Source organism: Eschrichtius robustus, chromosome 10 (genome assembly GCF_028021215.1).
Source record: "Eschrichtius robustus isolate mEscRob2 chromosome 10, mEscRob2.pri, whole genome shotgun sequence".
Taxonomy (NCBI): Eukaryota; Metazoa; Chordata; class Mammalia; order Artiodactyla; family Eschrichtiidae; genus Eschrichtius; species Eschrichtius robustus.
In genome coordinates, this window is record NC_090833.1 from 95,649,503 (window position 1) to 95,674,248 (window position 24,746).

At 40.8% G+C, this 24,746-nt stretch overlaps 1 protein-coding gene across 1 annotated transcript in view; it reads right to left on the bottom strand.

Annotated features, from left to right (window-relative positions):
- Positions 1-2,233: 2,233 nt before the first annotated feature.
- The window catches only part of FBXW12 (F-box and WD repeat domain containing 12), a 49,391-nt gene continuing 26,878 nt past the window's right edge, over positions 2,234-24,746 (bottom strand). Inside the window, exons 6-8 of the mRNA XM_068552974.1 lie at positions 24,277-24,362; positions 21,630-21,759; positions 2,234-3,302 (exon numbers count right to left, since the gene is read on the bottom strand). The gene's annotated coding sequence lies outside the window, so the exon portion shown is untranslated. The remainder of the gene's footprint in view (positions 3,303-21,629; positions 21,760-24,276; positions 24,363-24,746) is intronic.

Below are 24,746 nucleotides of genomic sequence, written 5' to 3' on the forward strand. Positions count from 1 at the left end.
AACCCTGGATGTATGTATATTAGACCATCTTATATAGTCTCTGTGTCTTCATCAGCTTGGACGGCTATAACAAAATGCCATAGACCTGGTGGCTTGAAAAACAGACGGTAATTTCTTAACAGTTCTGAAGGTTGGAAGTCCAAGATCAAGGTGCCATATTCAGTTCCTGGTGAGAGCTCTCTTCCTACTTTTCAGATGGTTGTCTTCTTACCGCGTCCTCACGTGGCAGAGAGAAAGAGGGATCTCTCTTGTGTCTTTTCTTTTAAGGGCACTAAACCCATTATGAAAGCTCCATTCCCATGCCCTAATTACCTCCCAAAGGCCCTATCCCCAAATACATTGAAGGGTAGGGCTTCAACATAAGAATTGGTGGGGGGGATATACGTCCATAGCATTCTGCCCCTGGTACCCAAAATTCGTGTCCTTATTCTATGCAAAATACATTCATTCTATCCCAACAGCCTCAAAAGCCTTAACTCATTCCAACATCAACTGTAAAATTTAAAGTCCAAAGTCTGATCTAAACACCATCTAAATCACATATGGGTGAGACTGGAGGTACTATTCATCCTGAGGCAAAATTCCTCTGTAGCTGTAAATCTGTGACCCAAACAAGTTAAGTGTTTCCAAATACCATGTTGGGACTGGCATATGATAGACATCCCTACTCCAAAAGGAAGAAATAGGAAAGAAGGAAGGGGTGACAGTTTCCAAGCTAGTCCATAGCCTAGCAAGGCCAATCCCATTAGATCTTAAGGTACGAGAATAACCCTCTTTAGTTTGATGCTTTGCCCTCCAGGCCCGCTGGGGTGGCAACATCATCCCCACAGCTCGGTGGGGCAGCCCCACTCCTTCAGCTTGGTGGGGTGCCACCCACACTGCAGCTCTCTGTAGGGCCTCCACCTACACCATGACTCTCTGTGAGGGCGACAATCTCACACTTTGAAACTGAGGCCCCCTGGGCCTGTGGTGGGATTGACAGACCCGATGACCTCGGAATCACCTTTGGGGTCCTTCTTCCCTTTTCGTCAAGAGGAGTACACATTCACAGCCAAATTGCTCTAGTCTCCCATTCTGTAGAATCCAAGAATTCTGACAGCCTTCCTCATTCTGCCTGGCTTTCTCTGTCCCCTTTAGTTCAAACTGGCAGTGTCCCTTCTCTACTCCTGGCCTCTGCTGAGATGACTAATTAAATTAATATCACACCTATGATCTCTTCTTCAAAGGGTTGCTCAGCTGCACCCTTAGAGTTTCTTCAGAACAAGCTTTCTCACTTTCAAATATGGATAGGCTGAGAAGTTTCCAAATCTCTAAGTTCTGATTTCTTTTTGCTTAACAATTTGGTCTTCAATTTATCTTTCTCCTGATGTGTTTTACTAGGAGCGGTGATGAGGAACCAAGCTACTTCTTCCAAACTTTGTTCAGAGATCTCCTCAGATGAATATTCAATTTCATCACTTACAAGGTCTACCTTCCCCAAAACGCTAGAACACAGTTCAGTCAAGTTCTTTGCCACTTTATAATAAGAATTGCCTCTCCTCCAATTTCTAATAATGTGTTCCTCATTCCTGTTGGAGACCTCACCAGAATAGCATCTAACGTCCATATTTCTATCTGTTCATGATTATTTCTGTATTCTCTACAAAGATGGAGACTTTCTCTCCAGTGTGCCTCTTTGCTTTCTGAGCCATCACCAGAATCACTTTTAATAGGTATAGGCTGAAAGGACTTTATGGCGATTTCAGCTCTTTTTGAGCATGCACTTCAAATCTCTTTCAGCCTTTACCTACTATCCAATTCCAAGGCCACTTCCACATATTTAGGTATTTGCTACCTCTTGGTACTAAAATATGTCTTAGCTCAAAGGGCTATAACAAACTACCACAGACTGGGTGGCTTAAACAAAAGACGTATATTTCTCACAGTTCTGGAGGCTGCAAAGTCCAAAATCAAGCCACCAGCAGACTCTAGGTCCATACATTTCTCATTCATAATTTCTGACCGTTTCTTTTCTGTGCTACATTTTAGCTAATTTTTCACATCTATCATCCATGTCATCCACTTCCTCTTTATCAGTATCTGATCTAACTTTTCCCCACTCCCTTTGATATACAGATGTGTGATGTTTGTATGTTGAATTTCATCATCCATTATAAAATATTCAATTTCAATTGTCAAGATATACTAACATCAATCATTTTTACTGTTGAAGACAGAACATTCTTAACTGGAACTGGCACTGTTAATACAAGTGTATGATAGTGAATACAAGCCCAACTAGTACTGTTTGGTGCTACTCCTTGATTTGGGTTAAGGTGCCAGCACTTCTGCCACCTTTGCTTTTGCACCATCAGTACCTATGTCAACACAATTGTTCCAGAGTAAATCATGAGATTAAAAAAGTTTCACCAACAGTTTGAATATTACAACATCATGTTGTTTGTGATCAAGCGTGAAGATCGTCAATATTATCTAGTGCTAGTACTAGACAAATTCAAGGAAAACGGCAAAGCCAGTCACTTTTGGTTTCCTTTTCCATGTGAAAAGCTGTAAGCAACATGTTTTTGCACTTTAAAGGGCTCATATGTCTCTGTTTAAAATATTCCATTCCTCTCTCTCTTTTTTCAGATTCATTAATTTATTTATTTGTTTTTAGCTGCGTTGGGTCTTCGTTGCTGTGCGCAGGCTTTCTCTAGTCGCGGTGAGCAGGCTTCTCATTGCGGTGGCTTCTCTTGTTGCGGAGCACGGGCTCTAGGCGCGCGGGCGTCAGTAGTCGTGGCACACGGGCTCAGTAGTCGTAGTTCGTGGGCTCTAGAGCGCAGGCTCAGTAATTGTGGAGCACGGGCTTAGTTGCTCGGCGGCATGTGGGATCTTCCCAGACCAGGGATCAAACCCATGTCCCCTGCATTGGCAGGCGGATTCCCAACCACTGCGCCACCAGGGAAGTCCCAATTCCTCTCTCTTTAAACATAAAGTGATTGGACTTAAAGCAGTGCTTAAAGTTTACCGGTACTATAATCCTTGTTCAAAATTGCTCTGTGGCATAAGCCACAATGCAGTGAATTGTTGACACCTCCAAATCCCAGGGAGGCCCCTGAGTGCTCTCTCAGGAGGAAATTGAGGTCAGGTGTATCTGATGGCCTGTGTGCTCTCTGTGCTCCTGGTGATATGTGGGGGCTTTCAAGTGAGTGCAATGGGTAGACTCATGGACTCTTAGTCTTGGCTGGGGGAGACAGCACTGTCGGGTTTATGTTTCCACATTTGCCTCCTTTTGTGTTGCCTTTCTCCCAGTTGCATTTAGCCTGATGAGAGGGAAGGAGGAGATGTCAGTAGCTGGGCAGGTGGTTCTCCAGGAGCAAGTGTCAGGGACGGTTGTGTGGGCAAGATCCCTAGGCCCCGTCCTGGCAATCTTGCTGTGCACTGAGCAGTCCAGATGAATCGGGTCCTTGACCAGAAGTCCATGAAACTTTTGGCAATCTGGGCAGAATTTGGGATCTGAGGATGGGCTCAGAAATTTCAGCAAGGAGTTGGCGGTATCTTACCCTCGGGCTGTTTAAGAGCCCCTTGTTTTGAATGGCATGAAGCACCAGAGAGCCTTTGATCACATTCTATACAGCTGTCCTGTGTGTGGCCCTCCAGCAGCAAACCTTCTCTGCTGTGACCTCAGGGCAGGCCCCATCCCCCCCGCCCCGAGGCTCCTGCCCTGTGAAACACGAGGGTGTAACGCAGGCTGCTTGTCAGTGCTTGGCTCCTGGCTTGCCTGACGCAAAGTATGGAGTATCTGTTCACCTTGTGCTGGTGCCCTTCCCAGAATCAATGGGCTCACAGCCCAGACATTTATGCTGAGTCTGGGGGCAGCTGTGCCCTGAGAAGCCATGTCTTGTCACTTGGCCCAGGGAGCACCTCCTCAACAGACCACACTTATCATATGGGCCTCCTGCTCTTGTGCCCTCTTGTTTTGTTCTGAGGCAGGTGGTTGTGAGGGCCAGTACTGTGGGGTCTTGTGATCTCAGAGCAGACACTGGAGGCTGACTGACCCCACAGAGGTGGACAAGGATGTGGGCTCAGGCGATGGGTCCTTTCTTGGGTTTCTGCCTCTCCTCCCTGACTCCTGACCCTTGCTCTCAAAAGCTCACCTTTCTGTTGTAGTTGCCTCACCAGGGGGCAGTGGCGGGCTTTGCCGCGCTGAACTATACCCTCGGGGTAGGTGGCCACAGCCTGGCTTGTCACACACTGGGGAAATCCTACACTGGGGAAGTCAGGATTGTGCCTTGCTGGGCTTGGAACCCAGGTAGAAAGGTAGAAGGTGTGGGTCTGAGGGACTGATGCCCCAGCCCCAGGGCAGGTGAATTCTCCTGGGAGAGGTTGCCCATGGCCCCCTTTGGCCCCTCGACCCTGCAGAGGTGCTGATACACGCCCCCTGCAGGCCACAGCCTCTGTGCATAGGATCTGCCCCAGTATCACATGAGAAGCTGGGGCCAGGAGCCTCGCTCTCTCTGAGAGCAGCTGGTCATCCCACACTGAGGGGCGTCTTCTCAGACACAGGGCCCATAGCTGACCTGTAACTGACATATGGACTCTTCCCTGGGCTTTACCCCTGAATTTACCTCCATTCTTGTCTCCTGTCTCACGGCCCCTGCCTTTTCCCCCAGACACCGAGATCTCCAGGCTTGGGTGGAGTATGGCATGTTGTCAAGCTCAGTGGTGTCCACCTCACCAGCCCACTGGAATCAAGCCCCAGGGAGCCTTTGAGAGAGCAAGACCAAGGACTTTAAGAAGACTACGGTTAATGTTAAGGAGCAGAGATTGTAATGATGAGGAATTTCACTAGTGTTTTTCAATCCGTAAGAAGAATGAAATAGAAATTGCAGAATTGAAACTTGCACAGACATCAAGAAATAATAGTTTACAGGCCTCAAGAAATAATAGTTTAACAAATGCCCCATTCACAGAATCAAGGAAATGAGCACCATCCACAGGGTGTGCAAAGGAGGTGCCTAATCCCAGGAGCAGCATGGCCACGGCTCGGCTGAGAGCGAGGCATGTGCTGGGCAAGCTTTTGTATGTAATGTTCACCAAAGGGAACCTTGGCCAGTGATACCAGGGAAAGGCTATCATGGTGAAGGCCCACTCATCTCCACCACCCTCAACTTGAATCAAAGTATTGGCTGAAGAAACAGACTTGACAGAGACTTTGGCCACCTGGCCTGGGTTCTCCCTACAAAATGTCATGTTCCTCCAAGAACAGGGCAAGGAGTCACAGTTGTCCGAATCACAGACGGCATATCTTAACGGTACAGCTATTGCAAATTTGCACCTTTGTTTGAAGGGAATTGTTAAGTGGTGGGTAGGGAGTGATGTGTTCCAGGGAGGATTTGGGCCCTCTGGCTTGCAGATGACCCTCTTATCAGACAGGGCAATTCTGCCAATAACTCATCACTGCCTTCATTCCTCAGGTGGTAGGGATACAAAGGGATTAAAAGGGGTGCGGGCAGAGGACAGCCCTCACTGACAGCACAGAGCCATCATCTACTGTCTCCTCAACTCCTCTGCCCATATAGCCACCGAGGGTGCCAGCTGCTTGCTTTCACAGCAGCTGTTGATAGCACACCATCATCCAAGGAGTTCTTGAGCACCAACTTTGCACTACTCAGCAGCATAATGGAGAAATCAAGGATGGTCCATGGAAATAGCTAAGGGTCTTGTTTTAGGGCAAACGAGCTATTCTGCAATATGTGCTTCTTAGTTAATTGGAGTTCGAATGTCCTTTCTTGTATGAAATGATGTTGATAATGTTTGAAAAATAAAAGGTTGGCCACCCCATGAGAAACTATGCTTTTATCTGAGTGGGGTTGGGGAGCAAGAGGGAGTAATGAAAATTTTGGTTGTTGAAGTAGTGACAGGGCAGGGCTAACTTGTTCAAGACTGCCTCCCTGCAGGAGGAAGGCCGGCCTTCCTCAAGACTTCATGGACACTACCCATAGCCAGGGCTTACGGCTGTCATAGCTGGTGACTCAGCCATGGGCCTACTGAGCAATACAGCTGCAACCGCAGCTTGGCTCAGCCCTGACCAGCAGGAGAGAGGCTGGGCCTCCCTCAGCCTGACTGCTCGTTCCATGGAGAGGGACTGGACCTGGGTCCTGTGTGTCCCAGTGCTGGTCCTAGTTCCTGCCCACACGGGACCTGGGCTTCCCTGATTCTGCAATATAAACACCAGAGCCCAAAGTTTGGGTCCCTCTCCTGGACCCTGGATCCCTACTGGATCCCTGTGTGCTGGCCCAGAACAAAGTGTGCAGTGGGGACCCAGAAACTCCCCACTATTCCTGTGACTGTGAACTGCCCCTGATAAACATGGCTCCAGCAGCCAGGGTTACATATTTTTAGGGAACTCTCTTATGGTTACAAGTGCAAAAGACTGAGAACTACTATGTAAAACTAATATTTGAAAACTTCACTCCAGTGATATTTGAAGAACCTCTATAAAATAACTAAACAAACATAATCGCATTTTATTCCACTGTGTCCACAGTCTAAGCTTTAAATTGTATAAAAATGAGAACGAGAAGTAGAATGCCTCCAAACATTTGGAAATTAAGATGCACACTTCTAAATAATCCATGGTTAAAGAGGAATTTCAAGGAAAATTTTTAAGATAAATAGAACTGAGTGAAAATGAAAATACAACACATAAAATGTGGAAGGATCCAGAGAAAACATTATTAAGAGGGAAACGAATGGCACTAAATGCTTATAATAGAAAAGAGGGAAGGTCTCAGATCAATAATCTAAGCTTTCACACACGGAAACGGGAAAAAAATTGCACAATAAAATCAACACATGAAGAAGGCAGCAAATAACAATACACTCTGATCAACTGGAGTCTATTCTCGGAACACAAGCTTGGTTTACTATTCAAAAATCATCAGCGTAATTTGCCATATTAATAGATTGAAGAAGAAACTCTACATGGCCACATCAATTAAGGAAGAAAAAGCATTTGATGAACTTCAACACACACATTCATGTCAGAAACTCTCAGGAATAGAAGGGCTCTACTTCAACCCAGTAAAGAATATCTACAAAAACCCGACAGTGAACATCATAGTTAATGGTGAGAGAATGAATGTTTTCCTCCTAAATTCAAAAGAAGGCCAGAATGTCCTCTTTCATCTCTCCTTTTCAACTTAGTACTGTAGGTACTAGCCAGTGCAGCATGGCAAGAAAAAGAAAGAAAGACACACAGATTAGAAAGGAAGAAATATTACTGTCCATACTCATGGATAGCATGACTGTCTGCATAGAAAATCCCAAGAAATCTCTAAGAAGCAATTAATAAGTGGCAATTACTTTAACAAAGTCTCAGGATACAAGATCAACACAAAAACATTAGTCATATTTCCAAATATTAACAATGAACAACTGGAAACCAAAACTAAAAACACAATGCCGGGGCTTCCCTGGTGGCGCAGTGGTTGAGAGTCTGCCTGCCAATGCAGGGGACACGGGTTTGAGCCCTGGTCTGGGAAGATCCCACATGCCGTGGAGCGACTAGGCCCGTGAGCCACAACTACTGAGCCTGTGCGTCTGGAGCCTGTGCTCTGCAACAAGAGAGGCCGTGACAGTGAGAGGCCCGCGCACCGCGATGAAGAGGGGCCCCGGCTCGCCGCAACTAGAGTAAGCCCTCGCACAGAAACGAAGACCCAACACAGCCCAAAAAATAAATAAATAATTAATTACAAATAAATATCCCAGTTGTCATATATTCTGCTACTTTTATGTTAATCCTCCCCATTGTTTTAAAATAATCTAATACTCTTAAAAATAAGTCCTACCCCTAAAACAATTTCTTCATTGTTCTCTTTTATTTTATTTTTATTTTTGGCCTCGCCACACGGTTTGCAGGATCTCAGCTTCCCGACTGGGGATTAAACCCACGCCATGGCAGTGAAAGGGCCAGGCGAGTCCTAACCACTGGACCTCCAGGGAATTCCCTCATTGTTCTCATTTTAAAAGACTCCAAATATTTTTTCAATTACTTTCTAAAATTGCTATGTGGATATGCAAAGTGAACTACATTAGAAACATGTTTTCTTTAATTTTTGCCACTTTGATTACTATGTGTCTCGGCGTGTTTCTCCTTGGGTTTATCCTGTATGGGACTCTCTGCGCTTCCTGGACTTGGGTGGCTCTTTCCTTTCCCATGTTAGGGAAGTTTTCAACTATAATCTCTTCAAATATCTTCTCTGGTCCTTCCTCTCTCTCTTCTCCTTCTGGGACCCCCTATAATGCGAATGTTGTTGCATTTAATGTTGCCCCAGAGGTCTCTTAGGCTGTCTTCATTTCTTTTCATTCTTTTTTCTTTAGTCTGTTCCGCAGCAGTGAATTCCACCATTCTGTCTTCCAGGTCACTTATCCGTTCTTCTGCCTCAGTTATTCTGCTATTGATTCCTTCTAGTGTAGTTTTCATTTCAGTTATTGTATCGGTCATCTCTGTTTGTTTGTTCTTTAATTCTTCTAGGTCTTTGTTAATCATTTCTTGCATCTTCTCAATCTTTGCCTCCATTCTTATGCCGAAGTCCTGGATCATCTTCACTATCATTATTCTGAATTCTTTTTCTGGAAGGTTGCCTATCTCCACTTCATTTAGTTGTTTTTCTGGGGTCTTTTCTTGTTCCTTCATCTGGTATATAGCCCTCTGCCTTTTCATCTTGTCTGTCTTTCTGTAAATGTGGTTTTTGTTCCACCGGATGTAGGACTGTAGTTTTTCTTGCTTCTGCTGTCTGCCCTCTGGTGGTTGAGGCTATCTAAGAGGCTTGATGGGAGGCTCTGGTGGTGGGTAGAGCTGACTGTTGCTGTGGCGGACAGAGCTCCGTAAAACTTTAATCCACTTGACTGTTGATGAGTGGGGCTGGGTTCCCTCCCTGTTGGTTGTTTTGCCTGAGGCAACCCAACACTGGAGCCTACCTGGGCTCTTTGGTGGGGCTAATGGCAGACTCTGGGAGGGCTCACGCCAAGGAGTACTTCTCAGAACCTCTGCTGCCAGTGTCCTTGTCCCCACGGTGAAACAGAGCCAGCCCCCGCCCCTGCAGGAGACCCTCCAACACTAGCAGGTAGGTCTGGTTCAGTCTCCCCCAGGGTCACTGCTCCTTTCCCTGGGTCCCAATGCGCACACTATTCTGTGTGCGCCCTCAAAGAGTGGGGTCTCTGTTTCCCCCAGTCCTGTCAAAGTCCTGCAATCAATTCCCACTAGGCTTCAAAGTCTGATTCTCTATGAATTCCTCCTCCCGCTGCCGGACCCCCAGGTTGGGAAGCCCGACATGGGACTCAGAACCTTCACTCCAGTGGGTGGACTTCTGTGGTATAAGTGTTCACCAGTCTGTGAGTCACCCATCCAGCAGTTATGGGATTTGATTGTACTCTGATTGCGCCCCTCCTACCGTCTCACTGTGGCTTCTCCTCTGTCCTTGGACGTGGGGTATCCTCCTTGGTGAAGTCCAGTGTCTTCCTGTCGATGATTCTCCAGCAGCCAGTTGTGATTCTGGTGTTCTCGCAAGAGGGAGTGAGAGCACGTCCTTCTACTCCACCATCTTGGTTAATCAATATATATACACATACATATACATACATACCACATCTTTATCCATTCATCTGTCGATGGGCATTTAGGTCACTCCCATGTCTCGGCTATTGTAAATAGTACTGGTATGAACGTTGAGGTGCATGCATCTTTTCAAATTAGAGTTTTCTCTGTATATATGCCCAAGAATGGGATTGCTGGATCATATGGTAACTCTATTTTTAGTATTTTAAGGAACCTCCATATTGTTTTACATAGTGGCTGTACCAATTTACATTCCCACCAGCAGCGTAGGAGGTTTCCCTTTTCTTCAAAACCTTTGCAGCATTTATATTGGTAGACTTTTTAATGATGGCTATTCTGACTGGTGTGAGGTGATTGTAGTTTTGATTTGCATTTCTCTAATAATTAATGATGTTGAGCATCTTTTCATATGCCTGTTGGCCATCTGTATGTCTTCTTTGGAGAAATATCTAGTTAGATCTTCTGCCCAGTTTTTGATTGGGTTGCTTGTTTTTTTGTTATTGACTTGTAGGAGCTGTTTGTGTATTTTGGAAATTAAGCCCTTGTCAGTCTCATCATTTGCAAATATTTTCTCCCAGTCCATAGCTTGTCTTTTTGTTCTGTTTATGTTTTCCTTTGCTGTGCAAAAACTTTTAAGTTTGTTTTGTTGTGTTTTAACTTGCACGAGTTCCATCCTCCACTCTCCAGATCCATGGTAGCTTTGAAAACTAACAGCCCCCAATCACAGTGAAAACCAGCAGCCTGCCAGCCACTGGAAGGATCAGAACAAGTTTGGAGATTTTTCAAAGCTCCATTACCAGAGAATTATCATGACTGGATCTGACCAGTGGTTCCCTGGAAACCCTGCTTTGAGGACTAAATTCATTTGACCTTAGAGCTCAGTGTGAAAAGCCTTCTTTGGGGGTGTTTGTCAAGAACAATTACAGGCAATTGTTTACATTTGCAGAGACCTGAGGCAGTGAATAATAGTGGGGGCAAACAATAGACCAGCCAAATAGTGTAAAAGGAAAAACTGGGTAATGAGATGTTCATAAGGGTTTGAAAAGTTGCTAGGAAGCTAAAAGTCCCCTAATGCCTAAGAATAAAAAAAGGAAAATAAAAACTTCTCCCAGTTTTCTCAGATTGATTCCGTGTTTAGGCACTCCTTTATTGCATAGCCAGGCCAATTACAACTCTGCCTTCACCTTCACTTCCTGTTTGTGCTGAGCCTAGAGATCAGCCAGAGATGAAAGCTCAGAATCTTCTCAGGTCTTTTCTGAGCATGTGTCACGCCTATGTTATATGCATGTCTTTCCAAATTACCCACTATACACAGGCACTTTTGAAAGCCCTAATTTCCCAAAGGAAGTCTTTCTCTAGCTTTTCTTCCCAGGCTTTTGCATATTTATTATTTTCCTCAACTGTAATCCTTTGCCCTGGGCTGAAGAAGTTTGTTCATTTGCCTTACAATGTTTCTGAGGAATGCCATCTGTGTAGTCAATTTTTTGGCCTGAGAGAATTCCAAATTAGATGAAACAGACAGGCACCTTCTACCAGTCTTTCAGGTAGTATCCAAGACAGGACAAAGCAGACAAACACAATTCTTTGCAAATAAGGTCTTCTCTGCTCCCTCTAGAACCAGGGACCAGGGTCCCATGCTGGGAATGAAAGCTTCTTTTCTCAAGACCGCTGCCAAGCTGATGAAGGGTGTACGTCAAGTCCAAGTAAAAATGTTGCAATGCTTTCCTACCATTTTAAAGTTGACTTTTTCTTGATTCAGCCTTCTCTTGGTTGCTATAAACCTGTTTTCAACAATTCTGACTAAGTTGATTCTTATCACTTTTACTCGGTTTTTCAGTGTTTCTATTGAGGGGTAGGCCCCTGGAACTATCTACTCTGACATTTTTGCTAATGTCACCCCTTTAGTGAGGTAGGTCTGTTACCAATGAATTCTTTGTTTTTGTATAGCTCAAAATATGTTAATTTTTCTTCATCTTTGAAGGATAGTTTTGTTGGATATAGAATACTTCATTTGACAAGCTTTTTTTCCTCTCAGTACTTGAATATATCCTCATACTGAGACAAGATGGAAGGAGGCAGGGCACAACCATTAAAAGAATGACATAGCCATTGAGAAGAATGGGATACGACAAAAAATGGTTAGAACTGATTAGGTCCAAGATGGCAGAAGGTTCAACTTCCAGTAGACCTTGAGCCTCATTATATGCTCATTGTAATACATTAGCATGCTAAGTGACACACCCACAGGTGCCATGACAGTTCCAAGGCTGACCATAAAAGGCCAAAAAGTGGGCAGTGGCCCATGTCATGGAAATCCCTGCCTCTTCCCCAAAACAGTTGGAATAATCCTCCCACTTGTTAGTCTATGAAATTACCCAGCCCATAAAACTAACAACCCCATACCTCGGGGCCACTCTCACTTTCTTAGATGGCCTGCGTTCTGTCTGTTGAAGGTGTATCACTTTAGATAAACTCACTTTCACTTTACTATGGCTTGCTCTTGAATTGTTTCCTGCGTGAAGCCAGGGACCCTTTCTTGGCAGTCCATCCCAGGAACTCACCTGAGACCTGAGACATGACCATCCTCTTATGCCCCATTTTCCTGCAATACTACTGCATCTGGCCTCCATGGTTTCTGATGAGAAATTAGCTGTTAATATTATTGAGGATGAAAAAATTGAACTTCATCAAAATTAAAAACTTTTGTGCACCAAATGAGATTATCAAAAGGTGAAAAGATAACCTTATAGAATAGAAGAAAATATTTGCAAATCACATACCTGATAAGTGTTTGGTATCCAGAATATATAAATAACTTTCATAACTCAACAACAAAAAGCAACTCTATTAAAAAATGGGCAAAAGACTTGAATAGACATTTCTCCAACATGAAAACTGTTCAACATCATTAGTCATTAGGAAAATGAAAATCAAAACCACAATGAGATACCACTTCACACCCACTAGGATGGCTAAAATTTTAAAAAAAAGAAAGAAAAAAATAACAAGTGTTGGTAAGGATGTGCAGAAATTGGAACCTTTGTACATTGCTGTAGGGAGTATAAAATGGTTCAGTCATTGTGTAAAAACAGTTTGACAGTTCCTTGAAAAGTTAAAAACAGAACTCCATACAACCCAGCAATTCCATTCCTAACTGTAGACTCAAACTAATTGTAGACAGGGGTTCAAACCAAAACCTGAGCACAGATCTTTACAGCAGTATTATTTATAATAGCCAAAAGATGGAAACAACCCAAATGTCCATCAACAGATAAGTGGATAAACAAATTGTAATATATACATACAATGAAATGTTATTCAGCCATAAAAAGGAATGAAGTACTCATAAACGCTACAATGTGGGTGAATAGTTAAAAGCTAGCTAGGGCCTTCCCTGGTGGTGCAGTGGTTAAGAATCCACCTGCCGATGCAGGGACACGGGTTCGAGCCCTGGTGCAGGAAGATCCCACATGCCATGGATGCAACTAAGCCTGTGCACCACAACTACTGAAGCCCGCATGCCTAGAGCCCATGCTCCACAACAAGAGAAGCCACCACAATGAGAAGCCCGTGCATTGCAACGAAGAGTAGCCCCCACTCGCCACAACTAGAGAAAAGCCCATGCACAACAACAAAGACCCAATGCAGCCAAAAATAAAAATAAACAAAATAAATAAATAAATAAAAATAAAAGCTATGCTAAATGAAAGAAGTCATACACAAAAGATGATGTAGTTTACAATTCCATTTATATGAAATAGCCATAGGTAAACATATAGACACAGAAGACAGATGGTTATGAGGAGGTAGAATAGGGGAGAATGGAAGTGACTGTGCAGTGGGTATGTGGTGTTTTTTGAGGTGATGAAAATGTTTTGGAACTTATAGGTACTGGTTGCACAATATTGTGAATGTACTAAAGGAAACTGACACATGAGACCACATAGACTTAATTGATATTTATAGAGCATTCCATCCAAAAGCAGCAGGATACACATTCTTTTCAAGTGCACATGAAACATTCTCCAGGATAGATCACATGCTGGGCCACCAAGCAAGCCTTGGTAAATTTAAGAAAACTGAAATCATATCAAGCATCTTTACTGACCACAACACTATGAGGCTAGAAATCAACTATAAGCAAAAAAACTGCAAAAAACACAAACATGTGAAGGCTAAATGACATGCTAATAAACAACCAATGGATCACTGAAGAAATCAAAGAGGAAGTCAAAAATACCTAGAGACAAATGAAAATGAAAACATGATGATCCAAAACCTATGGGACACAAAAAAGCAGTTCTAAGAGGGAAGCTTATAGTGATACAAACTTACCACAGGAAACAAGAAAAATGTCAAATGAACAACCTTATGTTACAACTAAAGCAACTAGAGAAAGAACAAACAAAACCCAAAGTTAGTACAAAGAAAGAAATCATAAAGGTCAGAGCAGATATAAATGAGACTAAAAAAACAATAGAAAAGATTAATAAAACTAAAAGCTGGTTCTTTGAAAAGTTAAACACACTGACAAATCTTTAGCCAGACCTATCAGGAAAAAAAAGGGAGAGGGCCCAAATCCTTAAAATTAGAAATGAAAAACACACAGAAGTACAAAGGACCATAAGACACTACTACAGGCAACTATTCAATATATGCCAATAAAATGGACAACCTAGAAGAAATGGACACATTCTTAGAAAGGTACAATCTCCCAAGACTGAACCAGGAAGAAATAGAAAATATGAACAGAGCAATCACCAGTAATAAAATTAAATCAGTAATTTAAAAACTCCCACCAAGCAAAAGTTCAGGACTAGATGGCTTCACAGGTGAATTTTACCAAACATTTAGAGAAGACTTCACAGATATCCTTCTGAAACTATTCCAAAAAATTGCAGAGGAAGAAACACTTCCTAACTCATTGTATGAGGCTACCATCACCCTGATTGCAAAACCAGACAACGATATCACAAAAAAAGAAAATTACAAGCCCATATCACTGATGAACATAGATGCAAAAATCCTCAATGGAATACTAGCAAACCAACTCCAGCAACACATTAAAATGATCATACATCATGATCAAGTGGGATTTATCCCAGAGATTCAAAGATTTTTCAATATCCACAAATCAATCAGTGTGATACACCACATTAACAAATTCAAGAATAAAACCCATATGATCATCTCAAAAGATGCAGAAAAAAATTGACAAAATTCAACAACCATTTATGATAAAAAAACTCTTCAGAAAGTGGGCATAGAGGGAATATACATCAACATAATAAAGGTCATATATGACAAACCCACAGCTACCATCATACTCACAGTGAAAAACTGAAAGCATTCCCTCTAAGTTCAGGAACAAGACAAGGATGCCCACTCTCGCCAATTTTATTCAATATAGTATTGGAAGTCCTAGTCACAGCAATCAGAGAAGACAAAGAAATAAAAGGAATCCAAATGGGAAAAGAAAAAGTAAAACTGTCACTGTTTGCAGATGACATGATGCTATACATAAAAAATCCTAAAGATGCTGCCAGAAAACTCCTAGACCTCAGCGATAAAGTGCTGGATACAAAATTAATATACAAAAATCTGTTGCATTCCTATACACTAACAATAAAATACCAGAAAGAGAAATTAAGGAAACAATCCCATTTACTATTGCATCAAAAAGAATAAAATACCTAGGAATAAACCTACCTAAGGAGGCAAAAGACCTGTACTCCCAAAACTATAAGATGCTGATGAAAGAAATTGAAGATGACACAAACAAATGGAAAGATCTACTCTTCTTGGATTGGAAGAATCAATATTGTTAAAATGACCATACTACCCAAGGAAAGCTACAGATTCAATGCAATCCCTATCACATTACCAATGGCATTTTTCACACAACTAGAACCAAAAAAATTTTAACTTCTATGGAAACACAAAAGATCCTGAATAGCCAAAGCAATCTTGAGAAAGAAGAACAGAGCTGGAGGAATGACACTACCTGACTTCACAAAAGCTACAGCAATCAAAACAGTATGGTACTGGCACAAAAAAACAAACATATAGATCAATGGAACAGGATAGAAAGCCCGGAAATAAACCCATGCACTTATGATCAATTAATCTATGACATGGGAGGCAAGAATATACAGTGGAGAAAAGGCAGTCTGTTCAACAAGAGGTGCTGGGAAAACTGGACAGCTACATGTAAAAGAATGAAATTAGAACATTCTCTAACACCATATACAAAAATAAGCTCAAAACAGATCAAAAACCTAAACATAAGACTGGATACTATAAAAGTCCTAGAGGAAAACAGAGGCAGAACACTCTTTGACATAAATCACAGCAATAATTTTTTAGATCCCTCTCCTAGAGGAATGGAAATAAAAGCAAAAAGAAATAAATGGGACCTAATTAAACTTCAAAGTTTTGCACAGCAAAGGAAACCATTAAATAAGTTCAGTGGAGTTGCAGGATAAAAAATCAACACAAAAATCAGATTTCTCTACACTAACAATGAACAATTTGAAAGATAATTGAGAAACAATTCCACTTACAATAAATAGCACCAAAAATAGTAAAATATTTAGAAATACACCTAATTAAGGAGGTGAAGGACTAGTACACTGAAAACTATAAAATATTGATGAAAGAAATTAAAGAAGACACAAATAAATGGAAAGACATGCTATGTTCATGAATTGAAAAATTTAATGTTGTTAATAGGTAAATGCTTGCCAAAGAGATCTATAGATTTTATGCAATCCCTGTCAAAAACCCAACAGAGGTTTTTGCAGAAACAAAATTCATATGAAATCTCAAGGGACCCCAAATAGCCAAAAAAATCTTGAAAAAGAAGACCAAAACTAGAGAAATCACCATCCCTGATTTCAAAATATACTAAACAGTTACAATAATCAAAACAGTGTGGTACTGGCATAAAGATATATATATATATATGGAACAGAATAGACAACCCAGAAATAAGCCCTCACATATAGGATCAAATGATTTTTGACAAGAGTGCTGAGACCATTCAGTGAGGAAGGGCCAGTCTCAAGGACCCAAAAAGTTGGAGGACTCCACATTACCACATTTCAAAATATACCATAAAGCTACAGTAATGAAGATTCTGTGGTACTGGCATAAGAATAGACATAGAGATAAATGAAATAGAATTAAATGTCCAGAAAAAATTCATACATTTATGGTCAATTGGTTTTCAACAAGGGTGCCAAGAAAATTCAATGGGCAAATAGTGCTAAGAACAATTGAATAGCCACATGCAAAAGAATGAAGTTGGACCCTTATCTCACAGCATACACACAAATTAATAGATCATAGGCATAAATGTAAGAAGTAAAACTATAAAGCTTTGAGAAAACAGATGTAAATCTTCAGATTGGGCAATGTTTTCTTAAATAGGACAACTAAAGCACAAGCAACCAAAGAAAAAAATTGATAAATTGTACTTCATCAAACAAAAGTAAAAGCTTTGGGTTTCAAAAGACACTATCAAGAAAGATAAAAGAAAATGCACACAATAGGAATTTTTTTCAAATCCTGTATCTTAGGGATGTGTATCTGGAATATATAAAGAACTCTCTTACAAATCAATAACAAATAAATAATCCAATTTAAAATGGGCTAAGGATCTGAGTAGACCTTTCTCCAAAGAAGGTATATAAATGGCCAATAAGCACATGAAAAGACTCTCAACAACAGCAGACATTAAGGAAATACAAATTTTATTCACATATTATTTATTTTTGGCTGCATTGGGTCTTCGTTGCTGTGTGCAGGCTTTCTCTAGTTGCGGCGAGCGGGGGCTACACTTTGCTGAGGTGCACGGGCTTCTCATTGTGGTGGCTTCTCGTTGCAGAGCACAGGCTCTAGGCGCGCAGGCTTCAGTAGTTGTGGCATTCAGGCTCAGTAATTGTGGCTCACAGGCTCCAGAGTGCACGTTCAGTAGTTGTGGTGCACAGGCTTAGTTGCTCTGCGGCATGTGGGATCTTCCCAGACCAGGGCTCGAACCCGCGTCCCCTGCATTGGCAGGCAGATTCTTAACCACTGTGCCACCAGGGAAGTCCCAAGGAAATAAAAAATTTAAAAACCAATATGACACTGATGAACATAGATGCAAAAATCCTCAACAAAATACTAGCAAACAGGGCTTCCATGGTGGCACAGTGGTTGAGAATCTGCCTGCCAGTGCAGGAGACATGGGTTCGAGCCATGGTCCGGGAAGATCCCACATGATGGAGAGCAACTAAGCCCATGTGCCACAACTAGTGAGCCTGCACTCTAGAGCACTCAAGCCACAACTACTGAAGCCCGCACACCTAGAGCCTGTGCTCCACAACAAGAGAAGCCACCACACTGAGAAGCCCGCACACCACAACGAAAAGTAGACCCCCTCGCCACAACTAGAGAAAAGCCTGAGCACAGCAACAAAGACCCAATGCATCCAAAAATAATAAATAAATTTATTTTTAAAAAAAATACTAGCAAACAGAATCCAACAGCACATTAAAAGGATCATACACCATGATCAAGTGGGGTTTATCCCAGGAATGCAAGGATTCTTCAATATATGCAAATCAATCAATGTGATAAACCATATTAACAAATTGAAGGAGAAAAACCATATGATCACCTCAATAGATGCAGAAAAAGCTTTTGACAAAATTCAACACCCATTTATGATAAAAACCCTCCAGAAAGTAGGCATACAGGGAACTGACTTCAACATAATAAAGGCCATATATGACAAACCCACAGCCAACATCATTCTCAATGGTGAAAAACTGAAACCATTTCCTCTAAGATCAGGAACAAGACAAGGTTGTCCACTCTCACGACTATTATTCAACATAGTTTTGGAAGATTTAGCCACAGCAATCAGATACGAAAAAGAAATAAAAAGAATCCAAATCGGAAAAGAAGTAAAGCTGTCACTGTTTGCAGATGACATGATACTATACACAGAGAATCCTAAAGATGCTACCAGAAAACTACTAGAGCTAATCAATGAATTTGGTAAAGTAGCAGGATACAAAATTAATGCACAGAAATCTCTTGCATTCCTATACACTAATGATGAAAAATCTGAAAGACAAATTAAGGAAACATCCCCATTTACCATTGCAACAAAAAGAATAAAATACCTAGTAATAAACCTACCTAAGGAGACAAAAGACCTGTATGCAGAAAACTATAAGACACTGATTAAAGATGATACAAACAGATGGAGAGATATAGCATGTTCTTGAAATGGAAGAATCAACATTGTGAAAATGACTATAATAACCAAAGCAATCTACAGATGCAAAGCAATCCCTATGAAACTACCAATGGCATTTTTCACAGAACTAGAACAAAAAATTGCACAATTTGTATAAAAACACAAAAGACCCCAAATAGCCAAAGCAATCTTGAGAAAGAAAAACGGAGCTGGAGGAATCAGGCTCCTGGACTTCAGACTATACTACAAAGCTACAGTAATCAAGACAGTATGATACTGGAACAAAAACAGAAATATAGATCATTGGAACAGGATAAAAAGCCCAGAGATAAACCCACACACCTATGGTCACCTTATTTTTGATAAAGGAGGCAAGAATATACAATGGAGAAAAGACAGCCTCTTCAATAAGTGGTGCTGGGAAAAATGGACAGCTACATGGAAAAGAATGAAATTAGAACACTCCCTAACACCATACACAAAAATAAACTCAAAATGGATTAAAGACCTAAATGTAAGGCCAGACACTATCAAACTCTTAGAGGAAAACATAGGCAGAACACTCTATGACATAAATCACAGCAAGATCCTTTTTGACCCACCTCCTAGAGAAATGGAAATAAAAACCAAAATAAACAAATGGGACCTAATGAAACTTAAAAACTTTTGCACAGCAAAGGAGACCATAAAGAAGACGAAAAGACAACCCTCAGAATGGCAGAAAATATTTGCAAATGAAGCAACTGACAAAGGATTAATCTCCAAAATACACAAGCAGCTCATGCAGCTCAATAACAAAAAAACAAACAACCCAATCCAAAAATGGGCAGAAGACCTAAATAGACATTTCTCCAAAGAAGATATACAGATTGCCAACAAACACATGAAAGGATGCTCAACATCACTAATCATTAGAGAAATGCAAATCAAAACTACAGTGAGGTATCTATCACCTCACACTGGTCAGAATGGCCATCATCAAAATATCTACAAACAATAAATGCTGGAGAGGGTGTGGAGACAAGGGAACCCTCTTGCACTGTTGGTGGGAATGTAAATTGATACAGCCACTATGGAAAACAATATGGAGGTTCCTTAAAAAACTAACAATAGAACTACCATATGACTCAGCAATCCCACTACTGGGCATATACCCTGAGAAAACTATAATTCAAAAAGAGTCATGTACCACAATATTCATTGCAGCTCCATTTACAATAGCCAGGACATGCAAGCAACCTAAGTGTCCATCAACAGATGAATGGATAAAGATGTGGCACATATATACAATGGAATATTACTCAGCCATAAAAAGAAACAAAACTGAGTTATTTGTAGTGAGGTGGATGTACCTAGAGTCTGTCATACAGAGTGAAGTAAGAAAGAGAAAAACAAATACTGTATGCTAACACATATATATGGAATCTAAAAAAAAAAAAAAGGTTCTGAAGAACCTAGAGGCAGGACAGGCATAAAGACGCAGACGTAGAGAATGGACTTCAGGACAAGGGGAGGGGGAAAGGTAAGCTGGGACGAAGTCAGAGAGTGGCATGGACTTACATATACTACCAAATGTAAAATAGATAGCTAGTGGGAAGCAGCCGCACAGCACAGGGAGATCAGCTCAGTGCTTTGTGACCACCTAGAGGGGTGGGAGAGGGAGTGTGGGAGGCAGACGCAAGAGGGAGGAGATATGGGGATATATGTTTATGTATAGCTGATTCACTTTGTTATAAAGCAGAAACTAACACACCATTGTGAAGCAATTATACTCCAATAAAGATGTTAAAATAAAAAACCAATGTGATAGCACTTTACACCTATATGGATGGATATATTAAAAAGGCAGACAGTATCGAGTGTTGGCAAAAATGTGGAGAAATTGGAATCCTCATTCATTGGTAGTGGAAATGTAGAATAGTGCAGCCAACTTGGAAAGCATGAAGTTACCACATGACCCTGCAATTCCACTCTTATGTGTATACCCAAGATTATTTAAAACATCTGTCTACACAAAAACTTATTGAATGTTCATAGCAGCACTATTCACAATAATCAAAAAGTTAACCCAAATGTCCATCAACACATGAATGGATAAACAAATTGTGGTGTATACATACAATGGAATATTATTCAGCCCTAACAATAAGGGGGGTGGGGAGTAACTCCTCAGTGAGTATGGGGTTTTCTTTTGGGGCAATGAATATGTGATGAATGTTTTGATAGAGACAGTGTTTGCACAACATTGTGAAAATACTAAATGCCCCTGAATTGTTTGCTTTAAAATGGTTTGTTTTGTGTGAATTTTATGTAATGTTGTATGAATTTTACCTCAACTTTAAAAGTAAGAAAATGAAATAAAATTGTAATGTGTCACCAAAACAATGAATAAATAGCCCTAAGCTTTAAAGAGAATATTGATGTTTAGGAACTTAAAATGGAATACTTTGTTTATCATAAACCACCACAAAAAAAGTGATCAGCAGTTTACACTGTAAGTATCAAACAGCTCATTGAAAGAACATATAAACAACTCTTGCAAATTAATGAAAAATAGGCAACATGGCAGAAAAATGGGAGAGTTGGACAAAAGTACAGATGAGTAACTCCTATCATGACATGGAGACTTACAATCTCAGATTCATAGCTCTAAAGGTATAGTAAAACATTCACAAGGGCAGTATAATTGCTATCATAAGGAAGATAATGTTTAACCTGAAGTATTTTTAATACTGAGGTTCAGTAGCATGGAAATAACAAATAAAAATATAATCTTACCTCACTAACCTGTTCTTCACCTCTTTATTTTTTTTATCTTCTCAAGTTCAGCAAGAAAAGCAGTTGTCATCATCACTCTCCTTCAGTACACTAATCATCCCTCAAAATAAAATGGTTATGGTTCAGGTAACTGTGGAAATAAAAAAAGAAAGATGTGTATTAACTTTTCTCTTTGAAAAAATCTCATGCAGTTTTACATATCTATGGTGGGCTGGATAAATTTGTATATGGCAGGAAGAAAAGTGGCTTCCCATTTGCACAGCCCAACCGAAGAAAGAATGTAAATTCCTAAAGAATTTCATGAATAATAATGACAATAAGACATAGAGTACATTTCCAAAATCATGACAAAGGCAGTATACAAATGAAATGGTTTGATTCAGGAAAATTATTAACAACCCTAAATTAAGGAAATTAAATAACAAACCTCATACCACATACCTATCCTATACTGTACTCTATACTTCAGCACTTTCCAAAGTAAAAATAATTATATTTTTTAGGAATTCCAAGCAAGTATCATTAGAAACATAAAAGGCACGATACTCAGAAACAAGAGAATTCTTTCAAATGACCAATACTTAAAGCTTGTATAAACTGTTCACTTACTTTAGGTCAGCAAAATTCAAATTGCTTTACTAGAGCAGCCAATGAAGGGTCACATGGCGAGTTTTTCTATTTGGGAGAATGAAAACTAGTGATCTATATCAGAGTCCTGTGAACTGTTGACATTACTCCACCTGCAATTTCCTGAAACCCTAAGCCTGGGAAATATCCTTTCAGCTTAGTTCCTTAATGTCAGGGCTTCAGAAATGTGGCATCCACCAACTCTTGTGATTATTTCAAGTATGAAAAAAGAATTTAATAAATTATATGCTGGAATTCAAAGCTCTGCATTTGTGGGGAAATCTAATTTCTTAAAGGATGACTTGAAGAAATACTTTGATATTGAGCAATTTTTAAACCTGTTAACGTGAAAAGAATGTTTGTTTGGTAAAACAGCATCATCCTGATCGCAGGTGGCCTTGGCCTGTAGCGGCTTGAAGCAGGATTTTGGTTTCCAGGCAGAGATTGAGGTCGGGCAATGGCAGTGAGAGCGCTGAATCCTAGCCACCACACTGCCAGGGACCAGTGGCCGGTGACAAGTCCCTGGCCCGTCAGCTGTGTGGAAATGAATTTCCACATAGAGACGGAAAGTAGTGAAACAAGTAAAGTGTTTATTAGGAGGAAAAGAGTACAGTACATGTGGATAGACACACAGGTGGGCTCAGAGAGAGAGTCGCACCCTCGTGGTAGTTTGTATCACTTTTATGGGGCATTTCTTCTGGGTTTCCTTAGACCAATCATCTTGCCCTGCCTGGTTCTGAGTCTGTATTTGGTTTATCTCAGGGTCCTCCCATGTGTGCGTGCGCATCTCTTAGCCAAGTTGGATTCTGGTGAAGAGGCCTATAGGTAGTTGGCATCACTTACTATGGGGTGGCCCCCCCTCCCTTTTTGACCTCCATGGAGCCTTTCTGTGCATGTATAGTCGAGAAGGTCTCCTTGACTTCAAGAATGAGGAACATGTGGTCTTTTATCTCTTATCTGAGCAGGGCCCAACCTCCTCCATCATCCTGCTTTTATGGGGTTCCTGCTATTATGGAGTTCCTGTCCACAGGGGAGAGACCGTTCAGCCTGGGACCCATCTACCTCCTGCCTCAATCCCTGAAACAACTTGAAGCCTCAAAACCAACACCATCATTTTATTTTTACTTTAAAATGAAGTAAAATATTAATAATGGCTTAGAGTTGTATAATACAAAATGAGAATAAAAACAAATTTAGGTCACTTCTGAAAGTTGAAAGCCAACCTCTCTGTCTCTATACACACACACACTTTGTATATAAATATAAAATGTGACAAAATTTTTCATAATAGAAGAAAAATTGGTGAGAATACATCTGTTAGAGGAGTATCAGTATTGAGTATTTCCATAAGAATCTAATCAAACCAAGGCTTCTTTGACACAGAATTAATTTTTTGTTCTGGTAGGAAAGAATATCACTAGGATTAGAAAGCAAATATGATGTCCCATAAATTAGTAATAGTTCATGAGTAAATAAATATATGTAATAAATTTCATGAAGACACCATTAACAATACCATACAATCAGCCTAGTATGGTGTTCGTCATAAAGTTCCTTGCAAAAACATTGTTAAAGTTTATTAGCCATTATAGTCAAACAACCACAGTGTGTGAAATTTGGCATTTCTGAAAATATCCACAGGGTACCCATATCCTCAGTCATTAACCTCAGTGCAGGTTATGTCCTAATTGGGAGTGGCTTCCAGCATGAACTGAGAGCAGAGGTTCACCCCATGGAGCCAGCTTGGGGCTTGCCAGCTTGGCATCTGTAAACCCAGCACACCTCCATCAGCCCCGAAATGGCTGCTGGCTTCCTTTATGATCTCTGGTCAGGGAGAATAAAAACCTTGAGATGCAATGGACTTCAGAGCTCCTCTAGCTCAGCACCTTGTTCAGGAAACTAAAAACAGGCCAAGATATTTTGGCAATTCGAAATTCACCTCTTCCAATTTCCCCTTGAGGATAGCCATCGTAATTTCAAAAAGTGGCGCATATGATCATTTATTTATGGTATTATATACCTGGAGAGGAACCTGTCCTTTTGTTTCTTCTGCAGTAGTGGACTCTCACTTTTCCAACTCCATCCTGAAATCACATCTGTGAAACCCTTCAGAGAAAAATTTGTAAAATGTTAGCCAACAAAAAAGGTATTACAGTAATTCACTTCTCACTGTAGTAATACTTCCAATCTGAAATCAGTTCTAAGAGGTTTCACAGGAGAACCATTAAACTGCTACCAGTCAGTTGTTCATTGGGCATTTCTATGAAGTCGAATTTCTAGGAATTGGAGAGGCGGTGAAATGAACTATGGTACTACAGCTATCATTATCTCATGACCGTTATAAATAAAATCAACTTAAATGTGCCTTTACTAGTGTGAAACGTAGAAAAGTTGGCATTTTAAACGAAAGTATGTAACTTTCTGACAACAGTAATATCTGACTAAACAAAGTGCTCTATTTCCAGACCATACCAAATGCAAGGTTTACAT